The sequence below is a fragment of the Tursiops truncatus genome, chromosome 3, assembly GCF_011762595.2.
Source record: "Tursiops truncatus isolate mTurTru1 chromosome 3, mTurTru1.mat.Y, whole genome shotgun sequence".
NCBI lineage: Eukaryota > Metazoa > Chordata > Mammalia > Artiodactyla > Delphinidae > Tursiops > Tursiops truncatus.
Genome location: NC_047036.1, coordinates 134,945,430 through 134,964,055, shown reverse-complemented (window position 1 = coordinate 134,964,055; position 18,626 = coordinate 134,945,430).

The following is an 18,626-nucleotide window of genomic DNA, read 5'->3' as shown; positions in this document are numbered from 1 at the left end:
AGATGTGGAGACCAGGTGACTTTTCCTATCTCTTCCAGCCCAGAGGGTCCACCATCCTTTGGGCACTGAGGCATGATTTAGCTGTAGGGGGTCTCGCCTGGACCTGGAGAATTTGGATCCTTGTAGTGGGATCAGGCAGTGCAATTCCAGGGGTGCCTCATTTGCTGGCACTACTTCCCCAGTTCCCTCAGCCCCATGACAGTGCCACCTGGGGACCAAAGCCAGCTCTGGATCCAGGGATGTGAGGCCAGGCTGGGTCATGGGCACCTCAAGAAAGTTAGTAACCATTTCTCTCTTTTTTTTTGGAACTTAATTTTAATTGTATAGAGGACTATAGCTGTTTTACAATGTTGTGTTTCTTTTTGGTGTACAGCAACTTGAATTACTTATACAGAGACGTCTATGGATTCTTTTTCAGATTCTTTTTCCTTTGAGGTCATTGCAGTGTGTTGTGTCGAGTTCCCTGTGCTACACAGTAGGTCCTTATTGATTATCTGTTTTCTCTCTATAAGGGTATGTATGCTAATTTAAACCTCCTAATTTATGCCTCCCCTCATCCCCCACCTTCCCCGTTGGTAGCCATAAGTTTGTTTTCTAAATCTGTGACTCTGTTTCTGTTTTGTAGTTTGTTCATTTGTACCAAGTTTTAGATTCCACCTATAAGTGGTATCATATGATATTTCTCTTTGTCTGACTTATGTCACTTAGTATGATTGTATCTAGTTTCGTCTGAGTTGCTGCAATGGCCTTATTTCATTCATTTCATGGTTGAGTAATATTCCATTGTATATATGTACCACATCTTCTTTATCCATTCATCCTTCAGTGGATACTTTCGTTGCTTCCAATTCGAGGCTCTTGTAAACAGTGCTACAGTGAACGTTGGGGTGCATGTGTCTTGTCGATTTATGGTTTTCCCTGGATTGACACCCAGGAGTGGAATTGCAGTATCCTCTGGTAGCTCTGTTTTTAGATTTTCAAGGAACTGCCATACTGTTCTCCAGAGTGGCTGTTAGCAATTTACGTTCCCAGCAGCTGAGTAGCAGGGATCCATTTTGTCTACGCCCTCCACAGCATTTCTTCCTTTTAGATTTTCTGATGACAGCCATTCTGACTCCTGAAAGGTGATACCTCCTTGTAGTGTTGATTTGCATTACCTTCCTAGTTTGCCATGTTGAGCAGCTTTTCATGTGCTTTATGTTTTTCCAAACAGTGGGAGTAAAATTTACCACTTGAAATCCGGTTCCTGAAATTCTGCCTTGTTCCGAAGTCATTTTAGATGACTAGCCCCAAGACACAGGTGTCATGTACAGTCTTGAGGGCCTTGTGAATATGCAGTGTTCTTTTTTAAAATTTTTTAATTTATTTATTTTTTATACAGCAGGTCCTTATTAGTTATCTATTTTGCAGTGTTCTTAAGCACGAGTTTTCAAGTTGTTGTTTTGGGAAATGACCACAAGGCAGCAGGATTTCTTCATGCCTCACTTTGTTTATTGGGGCAACCTGAGCCTTAGGGAGAATCCTTTTCCTGATTGGAAATTAGAGGGGAATGTGCCAGCCCAAACATTCAAGGACTTGTATCTCATTCCTTCTCCCCCGCTACCCATCATGCCCTGGACTAATTCCAAGCCCCGCCCAACTGCCTGTTGAGGATGCTGTCTCCTGCAGGTGGGGCGACTGTAGAAAACAAAAGGCTAGCTGTGGGAACCCCAACACCAGGAGATGTGGAGAGCAGGTGACTTTTCAAATTTCTTCCAGCTCAGAGGGTCCACCATCCTTTGGGTGTGCTAGGCATGATTTAGCTGTAGCCGGGCTTGCCTGGACCTGGAGAATTTGGTCCCGTGTAGCTGGCACCAGGCAGTACAAGTCTAAGGAGGCTGAACTTGCTGACACTACTTCCCCAGCTCTCTCAGCCCCATGACAGTGCCTCCTGGGGACCTAAGCCAGCTCTAGCTCCAGGGATGTGATGCCAGTTTAGGGCACTGGGACTCAAAAAATTTAGTAACCATCTCTCTCTCTCTCTCTCTTTTTTGTAACTTAATTGTATGGAGGAGTATAGCTGTTTTACAATGTTGCATTTCTTTTTGGTGTACAGCAACTTGAATTACTTATACAGAGACATCTATATTTTCTTTTTCAGATTCTTTTTCCTTTGAGGTCATTGCAGTGTGTTGAGTCGAGTTCCCTGTGCTATATAGCAGGTCCTTATTGATTATCTGTTTTCTTTATATAAGGGTATGTATGCTAATTGAAACCTCCTAATTTATGCCTCTCCCCTCCCCCACCTTTCCCGTTGGTAGCCATGAATTTGTTTTCTAAGTCTGTGATTCTGTGTCCATTTTGGAAGTTAGTTCATTTGTGTTGATTTTTAGATTCCACCACTAAATGATATCATATGAAATTTATCTTTCTCTGTCTGACTTATGTCATTTAGTATGATGATATCTAGGTCTGTCCAAGTTGTTACAACTGGCCTTATTTCATTCATTTCATGGTTAATATTCCATTGCTTATACGTACCATATCTTCTTTATCCATTCATCCTTCGACGGAGACTTTTGTTGCTTCCAAGTCGAGGCTCTCATAAACAGCGCTACAGTGAACGTTGGGTTGCATGTGTCTTGTCGATTTATGGTTTTCCCTGGATTGACACCTAGGAGTGGAGTTGCAGTATCCTCTGGTAGCTCAGTTTTTATTTTTATTTTTTTAACATCTTTATTGGAGTATAATTGCTTTACAGTGGTGTGTTAGTTTCTGCTTTATAACAAAGTGAATCAGTTATACATATACATATGTTCCCATATCTCTTCCCTCTTGTGTCTCCCTCCCTCCCACCCTCCCTATCCCGCCCCTCTAGGTGGTCACAAAGCACCGAGCTGATCTCCCTGTGCTATGCGGCTGCTTCCCACTAGCTATCTATTTTACGTTTGGTAGTGTATATATGTCCATGCCACTCTCTCACTTTGTCACAGCTTACCCTTCCCCCTCCCCACATCCTCAAGTCCATTCTCTAGTAGGTCTGTAGCTTGGTAGCTCTGTTTTTAGATTTTCAAGGAACCACCATACTGTTCTCCAGAGTGGCTGTTAGCAATTTACATTCTCAGCAGCCACTGTAGCAGGGTTCCTTTTTTTCCACTTGCCATCCAGCATTTCTTCCTTTTAGACTTTCTGATGAGAGCCATTCTGACTCGTGAAAGGTGATACCTCATTGTAGTGCTATTTTGCATTTCCCTCCTCTTTGTGATGTGGAGCAGCTTTTCATGTGCTTTATGTTTTTCCAAACAGTGGGAGTAAAATTTACCACTTAAAATCCAGTTCCTGAAATTCTGCCTTAATTTGAAGTCATTTTAGATGGCTAGCTTCAAGACGCAGCTGACATTTACAGTTTCGAGGGCCTTGTGAATATGCAGTGCCACTAAGCAACGGTTTTCAAGTTGTTGTTTCGGGAAACGGCCGCAAGGCGGCAGGATTTCTTCATGCCTCACTTTGTTTACTGGGGCAACCTGAGCCTTAGGGAGAATCCTGTTCCTGATTGGAAATTAGAGGGGAATGTGCCAACCCAAACATTCAAGAACTTGTATCTCATTCCTTCTCCCCCCTACCCAGCATGCCCTGGACTAATTCCAAGCTCCCAACCGCCTGTTGAGGACGCTGTCTCCTGCAGGTGGGGCGACTGTAAAAAAAAAAAAAAAGGCTAGAGGTGGGAACCCAAACACCGGGCGATGTGGAGACCAGGTGAATCTTCAGATCGCTTCCAGCCCAGAGGGTCCACCATCCTTAGGGTGTTGAGGCATGATTTAGCTGTAGGGGGGCTTGCCTGGACCTGGTGAATATGGATCCATGTAGTGGGGACCAGGCAGTACAGGTCCAAGGGGGCTGCAGTTGCTGGCACTACTTCCCCAGCTCCCTCAGCCCCATGACAGTGCCGCCTGGGGACCCAAGCCAGCTCTGGCTCCTTTGATGTGAGTCCAGGGTGGGTCACTGTACCTCAGGAAACTGAATAACCATTTCTCTCTCCCTCGCTTTTTTTTTTTTTTTGCGGTACGCGGGCCTCTCACTGTTGTGGCCTCTCCCGTTGCGGAGCACAGGCTCCGGACGTGCAGGCTCAGTGGCCATGGCTCACGGGCCCAGCCGCTCCGCGGCATGTGGGATCTTCCCGGACCGGGGCACGAACCCGTGTCCCCTGCAAAGGCAGGCGGACTCTCAACCACTGCGCCACCAGGGAAGCCCGTCTCTCCACCCTTTCCTTATTTGTAATTTAATTTTATTTGTATAGAGGAGTATAGCTGATTTACATGTTGTGTTTCTTTTTGGTGAACAGCAAGTTGAATCACTTATGCAAAGACATCTATATATCTTTTTAGATTCTTTTTTCTTTGAGGTCGTTAGTGTGTTTTGTTGAGTTCCCCGTGCTACACTGTAGAAACTTATTATCTCTTTTTTCTATATAAGGGTATGTATGCTAATTTAACCCTCTTAATTTATGCCTCCTCCCTCCCCTACCTTTCCCATTGGTAGCCATAATTTTGTTTTCTAAGTCTGGGATTCAGTGTCTGTCTTGTAAGTGAGTTTTTTGTATCAATATTTAGATTCCACCACTAAGTGATATCATATGAAATTTATCTTTCTCTGACTTATGTCACTTAGTATGATCCTATCTAGGTCTGTCCGAGTTCCTGCAAATGGGCTTATATCATTCATTTTAGGGTTGAGTAATATTCCATTGTTTATATGTACCATCTCTTCTTTATCCATTCATACTTGAGTGGACACTTTTCATTGCTTCCAAGTTGAGGCTCTTGTAAACCATGATACAGTGAATGTTTGGGTGTATCTTGTCGATTTATAGTTTTCCCCAGATTGACACCCAGGAGTGGAATTGCAGTATCCTCTGCTAGCTCAATTTTTAGATTTTGGAGGAACCACACCCTCTCAGCATTTCTTCCTTTTAGACTTTCTGATGAGAGCCATTCTGACTCGTGAAAGGTGATACCTCGTTGTAGTGCGGATTTGCATTTCCTTCCTTCTTGGCATTGTTCAGCAGCTTTTCATGTACTTTGTTTTTCCAAACAGTGGGAGTAAAATTTACCACTGGAAATATGGTTCCTGCATTCTGCCTACTTTTCAAGTCCTTTTTGATTACTTATCCCATGACATTTTTGGAGCACAGGTGTCATTTACAACCCTGCAGGCCTTGTGAATATGCAGTGCCCCTGAGCATCAGTTTTTGAGTTGTTATTTCGGGAAAAGGCACAAAGCGGAAGGATTGCTTCAAGCCCCATTGTGGTTACTGGGGCACCACGAGCCTTCGGGAAATTCCTCTTACTGATTGGAAATTAGAGTGGCAAGTGCCTGTCCAAACACCTAGGGGTGGTGTCTCATTCCTTTTCCCCCTTCCCCTTCATCCCCCGGACAAATTCCAAGCCATGCAAAACTGGCTGTTGAGGGTGAACCTTCCCCAAGCGGGCAGACTCTAAGGAAAGAAGCTGGAGGGGGGAACCCGAGCACCAGGAGATGAGGAGATGAGGTGACTTTTCAAATCTCTTCCCGCCCACGGGGTCCACCATCCTTTGTGTGTCCCAGACATGTTTTAGCTGTAGGTTGGCTCCCGTGCAACTGGAGAGTTTGTACCCATTGAGTGAGGATCAGGCAGTATAACTCCAATGGGGCTGCATTTGCTGGCCCATCCTCACCAGCTCCCGCAGCCCCATGACAGTCCAGCCTTGGGACCCAAGCCAGCACTGGCTTCAGATGACGTGACACCAGGTTGCCTCACCACCCCTGAACAAATAGTAACAATTTGTCTCTCACTCTCTTTGTTTATGTACTTTAACTTTATTTTTATAATGGAATGTAGATGATTTAAAATGCTGTGTTTCTTTCTGGTGTACATCCACTTGAATCACTTACAGAGAGACAAATATATATTCTTTTTCAGATTCTTACCAGTCTTATATATTCTTTTTTGGTTATTACAGTGTGTTGAGTCCAATTCTATGTGCTGTACAGTAGGTCCTTATTGATTACCTATTTTCTCTATGTAAGGGCATGTATGCTAATTTAAACTTCCTGGTTTATACTCCCCCCCATTCCTTTCCCCTTTGGTAGCCATAAGTTTGTTTTCTAAATCTGTGACTCTGCTTCTGTTTTGTAAGTTTGTTCATTTGTATCAGTTTTGAGATTCCACCTAGGTGATATCATATGATATTTCTCTTTGTCTGACTTATGTCACTTAGTATGATTGTATCTAGATCCATCCGAGTTGCGGCAACTGGCCTTATTTCCTTCATTTTATGGCTGAGTAATATTCCATTGTACATAAATACCATATCTTCTTTATCCATTCTTCCTTCCAAGGAGAGTTAGGTTGCTTCCAAGCCTAGCATCTTTTTTTTTTTTTTAATTTATTTTTGTCTGCATTGGGTCTTCGTTGCTGCGCGCGGGCTTTCTCTAGTTGCGGCGAGTGGGGGCTACTCTTCGTTGCGGTGCACGAGCTTCCCATTGCGGTGGCTTCTCTTGTTGCGGAGCATGGGCTCTAGAGTGCAGGCTCAGTAGTTGTGGCGCACTGGCTTTGTTGCTCCACGGCACATGGGATCTTCCCAGACGAGGGCTCGAACCCGTGTCCCCTGCATTGGCAGGAGGATTCTTAACCACTGTGCCACCAGGGAAGTCCCGAGTCTAGCATCTTTTAAACAGGGCTGCACTTCATGTTGGGGTGCATGTGCCTTGTCGATTTATACTTTTCCCAAGATATGTGCCCACGAGTGGAATTGCCGTATTTTCTGTAGCTCAGTTTTTTAGATTTTTAAGGAAACTCCATAATGTTCCCCAGAGTGGCTGATAGCAGTTTACATTCCCACCATCAGCATAGCCGGGTTCCCTTTTCTCCACGTCCTCTCCAGCATTTCTTGTTTTTAGACTTTGTGATGATGGGCATTCTGACTGGTGTGAGCTGATACCTCTTTGTAGTGTTGACTTGCATTTCCCGAATATTGGGTTGGCCAAAAAGAGCATTTGGTTTTTTCGTTAATACCTTATGGATAAAGCTGAATGCCGTTTTTGGCCAAGCCAATCATCAGCGATGTTGAGCAGATTTTCATGTTTTTTAATGGCGGGTCATATGTACCTCTTGAAATCCGGTTCTTGCAGTTCTGCCTTTTCAAGTCCTTTTCAATTACTTACCCTAAGTCTTGTTTCGAGGATAAGTGTCATTTACAACCCTGCGGGCTTTGTGAATTGCAGTGCCCCTGAGCACCGGTTTTCAACTTGTTGTTTCGGGGAATGGCCACAAGGTGTCAGGAGTTCCTGAAGCCCCATTCTGGTTACTGGGGCAACCTGAGCCTTTGGGAAAGTCCTCTCCCTGATTGCAAATTAGAGTGGCCTGTGCCTGTCCAAACACTCCAGGGCTTAAGGTCTCCTCCCTTCCCCCACAACCCTCCATCCACCGGAAAAATTTAAACACGTGCGAAGCTGGCTGTTGAGTCTGTTGTGTTGCCCTAGTGGGGAGACTCTAAGGAAAGAGGTTGGAGGTGGGAACCCCACCATCAGGAGATGTGGATATTAGGTGACTTTTAAAATCTCTCCCCCCCCGCGCCCCCCCACCAAGAGGGTCCACCATCCTTTGGGTTTCCCAGGCATGTTTAACTTTAGGTTGGCTCCCCTGCACCTGGTGTTTTGGGACCCATGAAGTGGGGATTAGGCAGTAGAAATCCAATGGGGATTATCTGCTGGCAGAACCTTATCAGCTCTCTCAGCCCCACGGCAGTCTAGCCATGGGTCCCCATCCAGCTCTGGCTCCAGATGATGTGACAGCAGGTTGGGTCACTGCCCCTGAATGAATTTAGGAACACTTTCTCTCTCTCTCTTTGTTTTTAAGTTTATTTTTCTAATGGAGTGTAGCAGATTTACAATGTTGTGTTTCTTTCTATTGTACAGCATCCTGATTCACTTACAAAGAGACATCTATATATTCTTCTTCAGATTTTTGCCATTCTCATATATTCTTTTTTGGCTATTACAGTGCATTGATTCCAGTTCTATGTGCTATACAGTGGGTCCCTATGGATTAACTATTTTCTCTATGTAAGGGTATGTATGCTAATTTAAACCTCCTGGTTTATACCTCCCCCCCTCACACCACCCTTCGGTAAATATAAGTTTGTTTTCTAAATCTGTGACTGTTTCGTAAGTTTGTTCATTTGTATCAATTTTTAGATTCCACCTAAGTGATATCATGTGATATTTCTCTTTCTCTGTCTGACGTATGTCACTTAGTATGATCGTATCTAGGTCCATCTGAATTCCTACAAATGGCCACATTTCCTTCATTTCATGGCGAGTAATATTCCATTGTATATAAGTACCACATCTTCTTTATCCATTTTTTCTTCCAAGGACATTTAAGTTGCTTTCAAGTAGAGGCTCTTGAAAGCAGGGCAGCACTACACATTGGGTGCCTGTGTCCTGTTGATTTATGGTTTCCCTAAGATACACCCCGAGCAGTGGAAGTGCTGTATCCTCTGTAGCTCTATTTTTTTCGATTTTTAAGGAAACGCCATACTGTTCTCCAGAGTGGCTGTTAGCAATTTACATTCCCACTATCAGCGTAGCAGGGTTCCCTTTTCTCCTGGCCCTCTCCAGCATTTCTTGTTTTTAGACTTTGTGAGGATGGCCATTCTGACTGGTGCGAGGTGTTACCTCTTTGTATTGTTGATTTGCATTTCCTGCATATTCGGTTGGCCACAAACCTGAACGCCCTTTCTGGCCAACCGAATCATTGGTAATGTTGAGCAGCTTTTCATGGGCTTTAATGCCAAGTCAAATGTACTTCCTGAAATCCAGTTCCTGCAAGTCTGCCTTATTTTCAAGTCCTTTTCAATTTCTTATTCCAATACATTTTTCTAGGACAGGTGTCATTTACTACCCTGCAGGCCTTGTGAATAGCAGTGCCCCCGAGCACTGGTTTTCCACTTGTTGTTTCGGGAACCTGCCACAAAGGGGCAGGATGCTTCAAGTCCCACTCTTGTTACTGGGGCAACCTAAGCCTTCGGGAAATTCCTCTTCCTGATTGGAAATTAGAATGGCTTGGTCCTGTCCAAACACCCTAGGGCTTGTGTCTCATTCCTTCCCCCCTTCCCGTTCATTCCATGCTGTACAACCGGCTGTTGAGGGTACTGTCTTAATCTGTGGGGTGGCTCTAAAAAAAGTCTAGAGGTGGGAACCCCAACACCAGCAGAAGTGGAGACTAGGTGACTTTTTAAATCTCTTCCAGCCCAGGGCATCCCCCATCCTTTCGGTGTCTGAGCCATGTTTTAGCAGTAGGTGGGCTTGCCTGGACCTGGGGATTTTGGATCCTTGTAGTGGGATCAGGCAGTGCAATTCTAGGGGCACCTCATTTGCTGGCACTTCCTCCCCAGCTCTCTCAGCCCCATGACAGCACAGCCTTGGCACCCAAGCCAGCTCTGGCTCCAGGGATGTGATGCCAATTTGGGTCATTGCACCTGAAGCAATTTAGAAACCATTTCTCTCTCTCTCTCTCTCTCTGTTTTTTTATTGTTTTTTTTTTTTGGAATTTAATTTTCATTGTATAATGGAGTATAGCTGACTTACAAAGTTGTGTTCCTTTTTTGAGTACAACAACTGGAATCAGTTATACAAAGATGTCTATATATTCTTTTTTGGATTCTTACATATTCTTATGTATTCTTTTTTGGTTATTAGAATCTGTGGGGTCGAATTCCCTGTGCTATACAGTAGGTCCTTCTTGATTATCTATTTTCTCTACATAAGAATATGTATTCCAATTTCAACCTCCTGGTTTATGCCTCCCCATCCCCCCCCCCCACCCCCGCCACCTTTCCCCTTTGGTAGCCATAAGTTTGTTTTCTAAATCTGTGACTCTCTGTCTGTTTTGTAAATTAGTTCATTTGTATCAATTTTTAGATTCCACCTCTAAGTGATATCATACGAAATTTATCTTTCCCTGTCTGATTTATGTCACTTAGTGTGATCATGTAGGTACATCCAAGGTGCTGCAACTGGCCTTATTTCATTCATTTCATGGTTGAGTAATATTCCAGTGTATATATGTCTAACATCTTCTTTATCCATTCATCCTTCTGTGGACACTGTCATTGCTCCCTAGTCTAAGCTCTTGGAAACAGTGCTACAGTGAACGTTGGGGTGCATGTGTCTTGTCAATTCCTGGTTTTCCCCGGATTTACACCCAGAAGTGGAATTATTGGATCCTAAGGTAGCTCTAATTTTCTATTTTTAAGGAACCTCTATACTGTTCTCCAGAGTGCCTGTTAGTATTTTATTCCCAGCAACAGTATAACATGGTTCCCTTTTCTTCACACTCTCTCCAGCGTTTATTCTTTTGAGACTTTGTGGTGATGGTCATTCTGACAGGTGAGAGGTGATATACCTCGTTGCAGTCTTTTTTTGCATTACCTACAATTTCCGATGTTGAGCAGCTTCTGGTGGGCATTTTAAAAAATAATAATAAAATCACTCTGAGGGAAATTTACATCTTGATATCTGGTTCCTGAAATTCTGCCTCGTTTTGAAGTTGTTTTCTATAAATAACCCCAAGACACATGTGTCATTTACAGCCTCGAGGGCCTTATGACTATGTAGTTCCCCCAAGCACCAGTTTTCAAGTTGTTGTTTTGGGAATTGTCCACAAACCAACCTGATATCTTCATGTCCCGCTCTGGTAATTGGGGCAACCTGAGCCTTAGGGAAAGTCCTTTTGCTGATCGGAAATTAGAGTGGAATGTACCTGGACAAACACCCAAGGGCTTGTGTCTCATCCCTTTGCCGCTCCTTTTTGTAGTTAGGATTTGTATGACCCTAATAATTTGTGATATTGAGCATTTTGCCATTTCGTTTTTTTTTTTTTAGTGTGAGTAAAATTTACATCTTGAAATTGTCTTCTTGAAAATTTGCCCTGTATTGAACTTTTTTGTCTATTACCGACCTCAGGACAATTTTTGAAAAAAAAATTTGTTTGTTATAGGTGTAGAGAATCTGGTTCCTTTATACATATACATATATCTATTCATCTTCAGATCCTGTTCCCATGTAGGTTATTACACAGTGTTGAGTAGACGTTCCTTGGTACAAGGTGGTCTTTGGTGATTACATATGTTACATGTGTTAGTATATGTATGTTAACTCCCGTATCCTAACTTATCCATTCCTCCCAACTTTCCTTTTGTTTAACCATAAGTTTGTCTTCTAAGTCTGTGAGTGTCTTTCTGTGTGAAAATATGTTCCTTGGCGCAGGCTCAGCGGCCATGGCTCACAGGCCCAGCCGCTCCACGGCATGTGGGATCTTCCCTGACCAGGGCACGAACCCGTATCCCCTGCATCGGCAGTTGGACTCCCAACCACTGTGCCACCAGGGAAGCCCCCTTGGTATCAATTTTTAGATAATCCCATAAATGATATCATAGGATATTTGTCTTTCTCTTTATGACTTATTTCACACAGTATGATTATTTCTAGGCTCATCTATGGTGCTGCAAAGGGCAATCAATGTTTCATTCTTTTTCCGGGCTTATATACCACTGTGTACATGTATCACTTATTCTTTGTCCATTCATGTGTCGATGGACATTTTCGTGGCTTACAAGTCTTGGCTGTTGTAAATATGCTGCAGTGCACGTTTGGGTGTCTCTGCCTTTTCAATTCTGGTTTCCTCGAGTTATAGGCCCAGTAGTGGGTCTGGCAGATCATATCATAACTCAATTTTTACCTTTTAAAGACACTTCCATTTTGTTCACATTAGTGGCTGTTAAAAGTTTACATATCTCCAACAGCATAGGAGGGTATGCATTTCTCCACAACCTCTTCAGCACTTACTGTTTGTAGACTTTTTGCTGATGGCCATTCTGCCTGGTGTGAGGTGATACTGCTTTGTTGTTTGGATTTGCATATCTCTAATTATTCATGATGTTGACAATTTTTTCATGTCTTTTTATTATTTTTTTTTAACATCTTTATTGGAGTATAATTGCTTTACAATGTTGTGTTAGTTTCTGCTGTATAACAGTGTGAATCAGCTATACAGTATACATATAACCCCATATCCCCTGCCTCTTGTGTCTCCCTCCCACCCTCCCTATCCCACCCCTCTATGTGGTCACAAAGCACAGAGCTGATCTCCCTGTGCGATGCAGCTGCTTCCCACTAGCTATCTATTTTACATCTGGTAGTGCATATATGTCAGTGCTACTCTCTCAATTCGATCCAGCTTAACCTTCCCTGTCCTCAGGTCCATTCTCTACATCTGCATCTTTATTCCTGTCCTGACCCTAGGTTCATCAGAAACATTTTTTTGTTTTAGATTCCATATATCTGTATTAGCATATGGTATGTGTTTTTCTCTTTCTGACTTACTTCATTCTGTATGACAGACTCTAGGTCCATCCACCTCACTACAAATAACTCAATTTCATTTCTTTTTATGGCTGAGTAATATTCCATTGTATATATGTGCCACATCTTCTTTATCCACTCATCTGTCGATGGACACTTAGGTTGCTTCCATGTCCTGGCTATTGTAAATAGTGCTGCCATGAACATTGTGGTACACGACTCTTTTTGAATTATGGTTTTCTCAGGGTATATGCCCAGTAGTGGGATTGTTGGGTCATATGGTAGCTCTATTTTCAGTTTTTTAAGGAACCTCCAAACTGTTCTCCATAGTGGCTGTATCAATTTACATTCCTACCAACAGTGCAAGAGGGTTCCCATTTCTCCACACACTCTCCAGCATTTATTGCTTGTAGATTTTTCTAATAATGGCCATTCTGACTGGTGTGAGCTGATACCTCATTGTAGTTTTGATTTGCATTTCTCTAATGATTAGTGATGTTCAGCATCCTTTCATGTGTTTGTTGTCAATCTGTATATCTTCTTTGGAGAAATGTCTGTTTAGGTCTTCTGCCCATTTTTGGATTGGGTTGTTTGTTTTGTTGGTATTGAGCTGCATGAGCTGCTTGTATATTTTGGAGATTAATCCTTTGTCAGTTGCTTCATTTGCAAATATTTTCTCCCATTGTGAGTGTTGTCTTTTGGTCTTGTTTATGGTTTCCTTTGCTGTGCAAAAGCTTTGAAGTTTCATTAGGTCCCATTTGTTTATTTTTGTTTTTATTTCCATTTCTCTAGGAGGTGGGTCAAAAAGGATCTTGCTGTGATTTATGTCATGGAGTGTTCTCCCTATGTTTTCCTCTAAGAGTTTGATAGTTTCTGGCCTTACATTTAAGTCTTTAATCCATTTTGAGCTTATTTTTGTGTATGGTGTTAGGGAGTGATCTAATCTCATACTTTTACATGTACCTGTCCAGTTTTCCCAGCACCACTTATTTAAGAGGCTGTCCTTTCTCCACTGTACATTCCTGCCTCATTTATCAAATATAAGGTGACCATATGTGCGTGGGTTTATCTCTGGGCTTTCTATCTTGTTCCATTGATGTATCTTTCTGTTTTTGTGCCAGTACCATATTGTCTTGATTACTGTAGCTTTGTAGTATAGTCTGAAGTCAGGGAGCCTGATTCCTCCAGCTCTGTTTTTCATTCTCAAGATTGCTTTGGCTATTCAGGGTCTTTTTTGTTACCATACAAATTGTGAAATTTTTTGTTATAGTTCTGTGAAAAATGCCAGTGGTAGTTTGATAGGGATTGCATTGAATCTGTAGATTGCTTTGGGTAGTAGAGTCATTTTTTCACAATGTTGATTCTTCCAATCCAAGAACATGGTATATCTCTCCATCTATTTGTATCATCTTTAATTTCTTTCATCAGTGTCTTATAATTTTCTGCATACAGGTCTTTTGTCTCCTTAGGTAGGTTTATTCCCAGATATTTTATTCTTTTTGTTGCAGTGGTAATGGGAGTGTTTTCTTGATTTCACTTTCAGATTTTTCATCATTAGTGTATAGGAATGCCAGAGATTTCTGTGCATTAATTTTGTATCTGCAACTTTACCAAATTCATTGATTATCTCTAGTTGTTTTCTGGTAGCATCTTTAGGATTCTCTATGTATAGTATCATGTCATCTGAAAACAGTGACAGCTTTACTTCTTCTTTTCCTATTTGGATTCCTTTTATTTCCTTTTCTTCTCTGATTGCCATGGCTAAAAATTCCAAAACTATGTTGAATAAGGGTGGTGAGAGTGGGCAACCTTGTCTTGTTCCTGATCTTAATGGAAATGCTTTCAGTTTTTCACCATTGAGGATGATGTTGACTGTGGGTTTGTCATATATGGCCTTTATTATGCTGAGGAAAGTTCCCTCTTTGCCTACTTTCTGCAGTGTTTTTATCATAAATGATGTTGAATTTTGTCGAAAGCGTTCTCTGCATCTATTGAGATGATCATATGGTTTTCTCCTTCAATTTGTTAATATGGTGTATCACATTGATTGATTTGCATATATTGAAGAATCCTTGCATTCCTGGAATAAAGCCCACTTGATCATGGTGTATGATCCTTTTAATGTGCTGTTGGATTCTGTTTGCTAGTATTTTGTTGAGGATTTTTGCATCTATGTTCATCAGTGATATTGGCCTGTAGTTTTCTTTCTTTGTGACATCCTTGTCTGGTTTTGGTATCAAGGTGATGGTGGCCTCGTACAATGAGTTTGGGAATGTTCCTCCCTCTGCTATATTTTGGAAGAGTTTGAGAAGGATAGGTGTTAGCTCTTCTCTAAATGTTTGATAGAGTTCACCTGTGAAGCCATCTGGTCCTGGGCTTTTGTTTGTTGGAAGATTTTTAATCACAGTTTCAATTTCAGTGCTTGTGATTGGTATGTTCATATTTTCTATTTCTTCCTGATTCAGTCTTGGAATGTTGTGCATTTCTAAGAATTTGTCCATTTCTCCAGGTTGTCCATTTTATTGGCATAGAGTTGCTTGTAGTAATCTCTCATGATCTTTTGTATTTCTGCAGTGTCAGTTGTTACTTCTCCTTTTTCATTTCTAATTCTGTTGATTTGAGTCTTCTCCCTTTTTTTCTTGATGAGTCTGGCTAATGGTTTATCAATTTTGTTTATCTTCTCAAAGAAGCAGCTTTTAGTTTTATTGATCTTTGCTATCGTTTCCTTCATTTCTTTTTCATTTATTTCTGATCTGACCTTTATGATTTCTTTCCTTCTGCTAACTTTGGGGGTTTTTTGTTCTTCTTTCTCTAATTGCTTTAGGTGCAAGTTTAGGTTGTTTATTCGAGATGTTTCCTGTTTCTTAAGGTAGGATTGTATTGCTATAAAATTCCCTCTTAGAACTGCTTTTGCTGCATCCCATAGGTTTTGGGTCATCGTGTCTCCATTTTCATTTGTTTCTAGGTATTTTTTGATTTCCCCTTCGATTTCTTCAGTGATCACTTCATTATTAAGCAGTGTATTGTTTAGCCTCCATGAGTTTGTATTTTGTATAGATCTTTTCCTGTAATTGAAATCTAGTCTCATAGCATTGTGGTCGGAAAAGATACTTGATACAATTTCAATTTTCTTAAATTTACCAAGGCTTGATTTGTGACCCTAGATATGATCCTGGAGAATGTTCCATCAGCACTTGAGAGAAATGTGTATTCTGTTGTTTTTGGATGGAATGTCCTATAAATATCAATTAAGTCCATCTTGTTTAACGTTATCATTTAAAGCTTGTGTTTCCTTATTTATTTTCATTTTGGATGGTCTGTCCATTGGTGAAAGTGGGGTGTTAAAGTCCCCTACTATGAATGTGTTACTGTCGATTTCCCCTTTTATGGCTGTTAGTATTTGCCTTATGTATTGAGGTGCTCTTATGTTGGGTGCATAAATATTTACAATTGTTATATCTTCTTCTTGAATCGATCCCTTGATCATTATGTAGTGTCCTTCTTTGTCTCTTCTAATAGTCTTTATTTTAAAGTCTATTTTGTCTGATATGAGAATTGCTACTCCAGCTTTCTTTTGTTTTCCATTTGCATGAAATATCTTTTTCCATCCCCTTACTTTCAGTCTGTATGTGTCTCTAGGTCTGAAGTGGGTCTCTTGTAGACAGCATATATATGGGTCTTATTTTTGTATCCATTCAGCCAATCTGTGTCTTTTGGTGGGAGCATTTAATCCATTTACATTTAAGGTAATTATCGGTATGTATGTTCCTATTCCCATTTTCTTAATTGTTTTGGGTTTGTTATTGTAGGTCTTTTCCTTCTCCTGTGTTTCTTGCCTAGAGAAATTCCTTTAGCATTTGTTGTAAAGCTGGTTTGGTGGTGCTGAACTCTCTCAGCTTTTGTTTGTCTGTAAAGGTTTTAATTTCTCCATCAAATCTGAATGAGATCCTTGCTGGGTAGAGTAGTCTTGGTTGCAGGTTTTTCTCCTTCATCACTTTAAATATGTCCTGCCAGTTCCTTCTGGCTTGCAGAGTTTCTGCTGAAAGATCAGCAGTTAACCTTATGGGGATTCCCTTGTGTGTTATTTGTTGTTTTTCCCTTGCTGCTTTTAATATGTTTTCTTTGTAGTTAATTTTTGACACTTTGATTAATAAGTGTCTTGGCGTATTTCTCCTTGGATTTACCCTGTATGGGACTCTCTGTGCTCCCTGGACTTGATTAACTATTTCCTTTCCCATATTAGGGAAGTTTTCAACTATAATCTCTTCAAATATTTTCTCAGTCCCTTTCTTTTTCTCTTCTTCTTCTGAGACCGCTATAGTTTGAATGTTGGTGCGTTTAATGTTGTCCCAGAGGTCTCTGAGACTGTCCTCAGTTCTTTTCATTCTTTTTTCTTTATTCTGCTCTGCAGTAGTTATTTCCACTATTTTATCTTCCAGGTCACTTATCCGTTCTTCTGCCTCAGTTATTCTGCTGTTGATCCCATCTAGAGTATTTTTAATTTCATTTATTGTGTTGTTCATCGTTGCTTGTTTCATCTTTAGTTCTTCTAGGTCCTTGTTAAATGTTTCTTGCATTTTGTCTATTCTATTTCCAAGATTTTGGATCATCTTTACTCTCATTATTCCGAATTCTTTTTCAGGTAGACTGCCTATTTCCTGTTCATTTGTTTGGTCAGGTGGGTTTTTACCTTGCTCCTTCATCTGCTGCATATTTCTCTGCCTTCTCATTTTGTTTAACTTACTGTGTTTGAGGTCTCCTTTTTGCAGCCTACAAGTTCATAGTTACTGTTGTTTTTGTTTTTGGTGTCTGCCCCTAGTGGGTGAGTGGCTTGTGTAGGCTTCCTGGTGGAGCACACTAGCGCCTGTGTCTGGTGGGTGGGGCGGGGTCTTGTGTTTCTGGTGGGCAGGGCCGCATCTGGTGGTGTGTTTTGGGGTGTCTGTGAACTTAGTATGATTTTAGGCAGCCTCTCTGCTAATGGGTGGGTCTGTGTTCCTGTCTTGCTAGTTGTTTGGCATGGGGTGTGCAGCACTCGAGCTAGCTGGCCGTTGGGTGGAGGTGGGTCTTAGTGTGGAGACAGAGATCTTTCGGAGAGCTCTCGCTGATTGTTATTCTGTTGGGCCGGGAGGTCTCTGGTGGTCCAATGTCCTGAACTAGGCTCTCTGACCTCAGAGGCTCAGGCCTGACACCAGGCCGGAGCACCAAGACCCAGTCCCTGGTCAGTGTTGGAGTCCAGCCACTTGGTGGGAGGCGGTGAGTACTCAGCAGGGTGCAGGCCCTCGCCAGCATAACCATCCTATTTTAAATTTTGTCCGGATGCTTCTACAAAATGAAGATTTTTAAGAAGACTGATAGAAAGGAACTTTTTAACAAATATGTTTCTGATAGCCTTTAGATAATATCAGTGGACTGGGCAACAAATGACAAAACTAATGGGAAACCTGATTATTTCATCCAGATCAACAGGAATTAATGACATGGGACTGAATAAACTGGTAAATATGATTTATAACTTTATGACTTTGGGAAATATATTGGCTTTAATCTTTGTTTTTCGGAAAAACATTTTCTCTTCTGCTGTGACCTACAACAAGTTGATAAAGTATGACTTTGTAAACAAAGACAAAACTTTTATCTTTTTCTCTCTACTGGATCCTGTCAGAATTTGTCATCTCCACCTGGCTTTCCTGTGGACTTGATATTATGATAATCATAGTCTTATTTGTTTTTACTTCCAAATTCCAAGTGTCTCCCTGCTGCACTCTGTCTTTGTCAGTGTTACTATCTGCATTACTTATATCCTGTCTATTTTATAGTATTGTTGTCTCTTGCAGTACCCAGTGTGTAACCAGGCCTCCAGCAAAACTTCTGTGGCTAAAAATCTTAAGGAAGTACATCACTTTTATAACATAAAATAATTGTAATAATGTGATTCTAATTATGGGAAGGAGCAACAAGGGAAAATGTTGACTTTATCATAATTAGACAGAGGAGCCAGAGAATCTTTAATTATCAATAGGGCCTAATCCGAAAATTAGCACCTGGAGTGGCATATTGAGAATTTTTGCCTGACCTGGGGTGGGCCTCCCAGCACCAAGGGACAAAATTTGATCATGAAATGTCTCCCTAATATTGGTCAAATTCCTGACCAGGAGGAGAGGATCAGTCATCAGTGATTGCAGCACTCGAACATGAACCGGTGAGCTCTGAGGAAACTCAGGATATGCAAATATAGGATACAG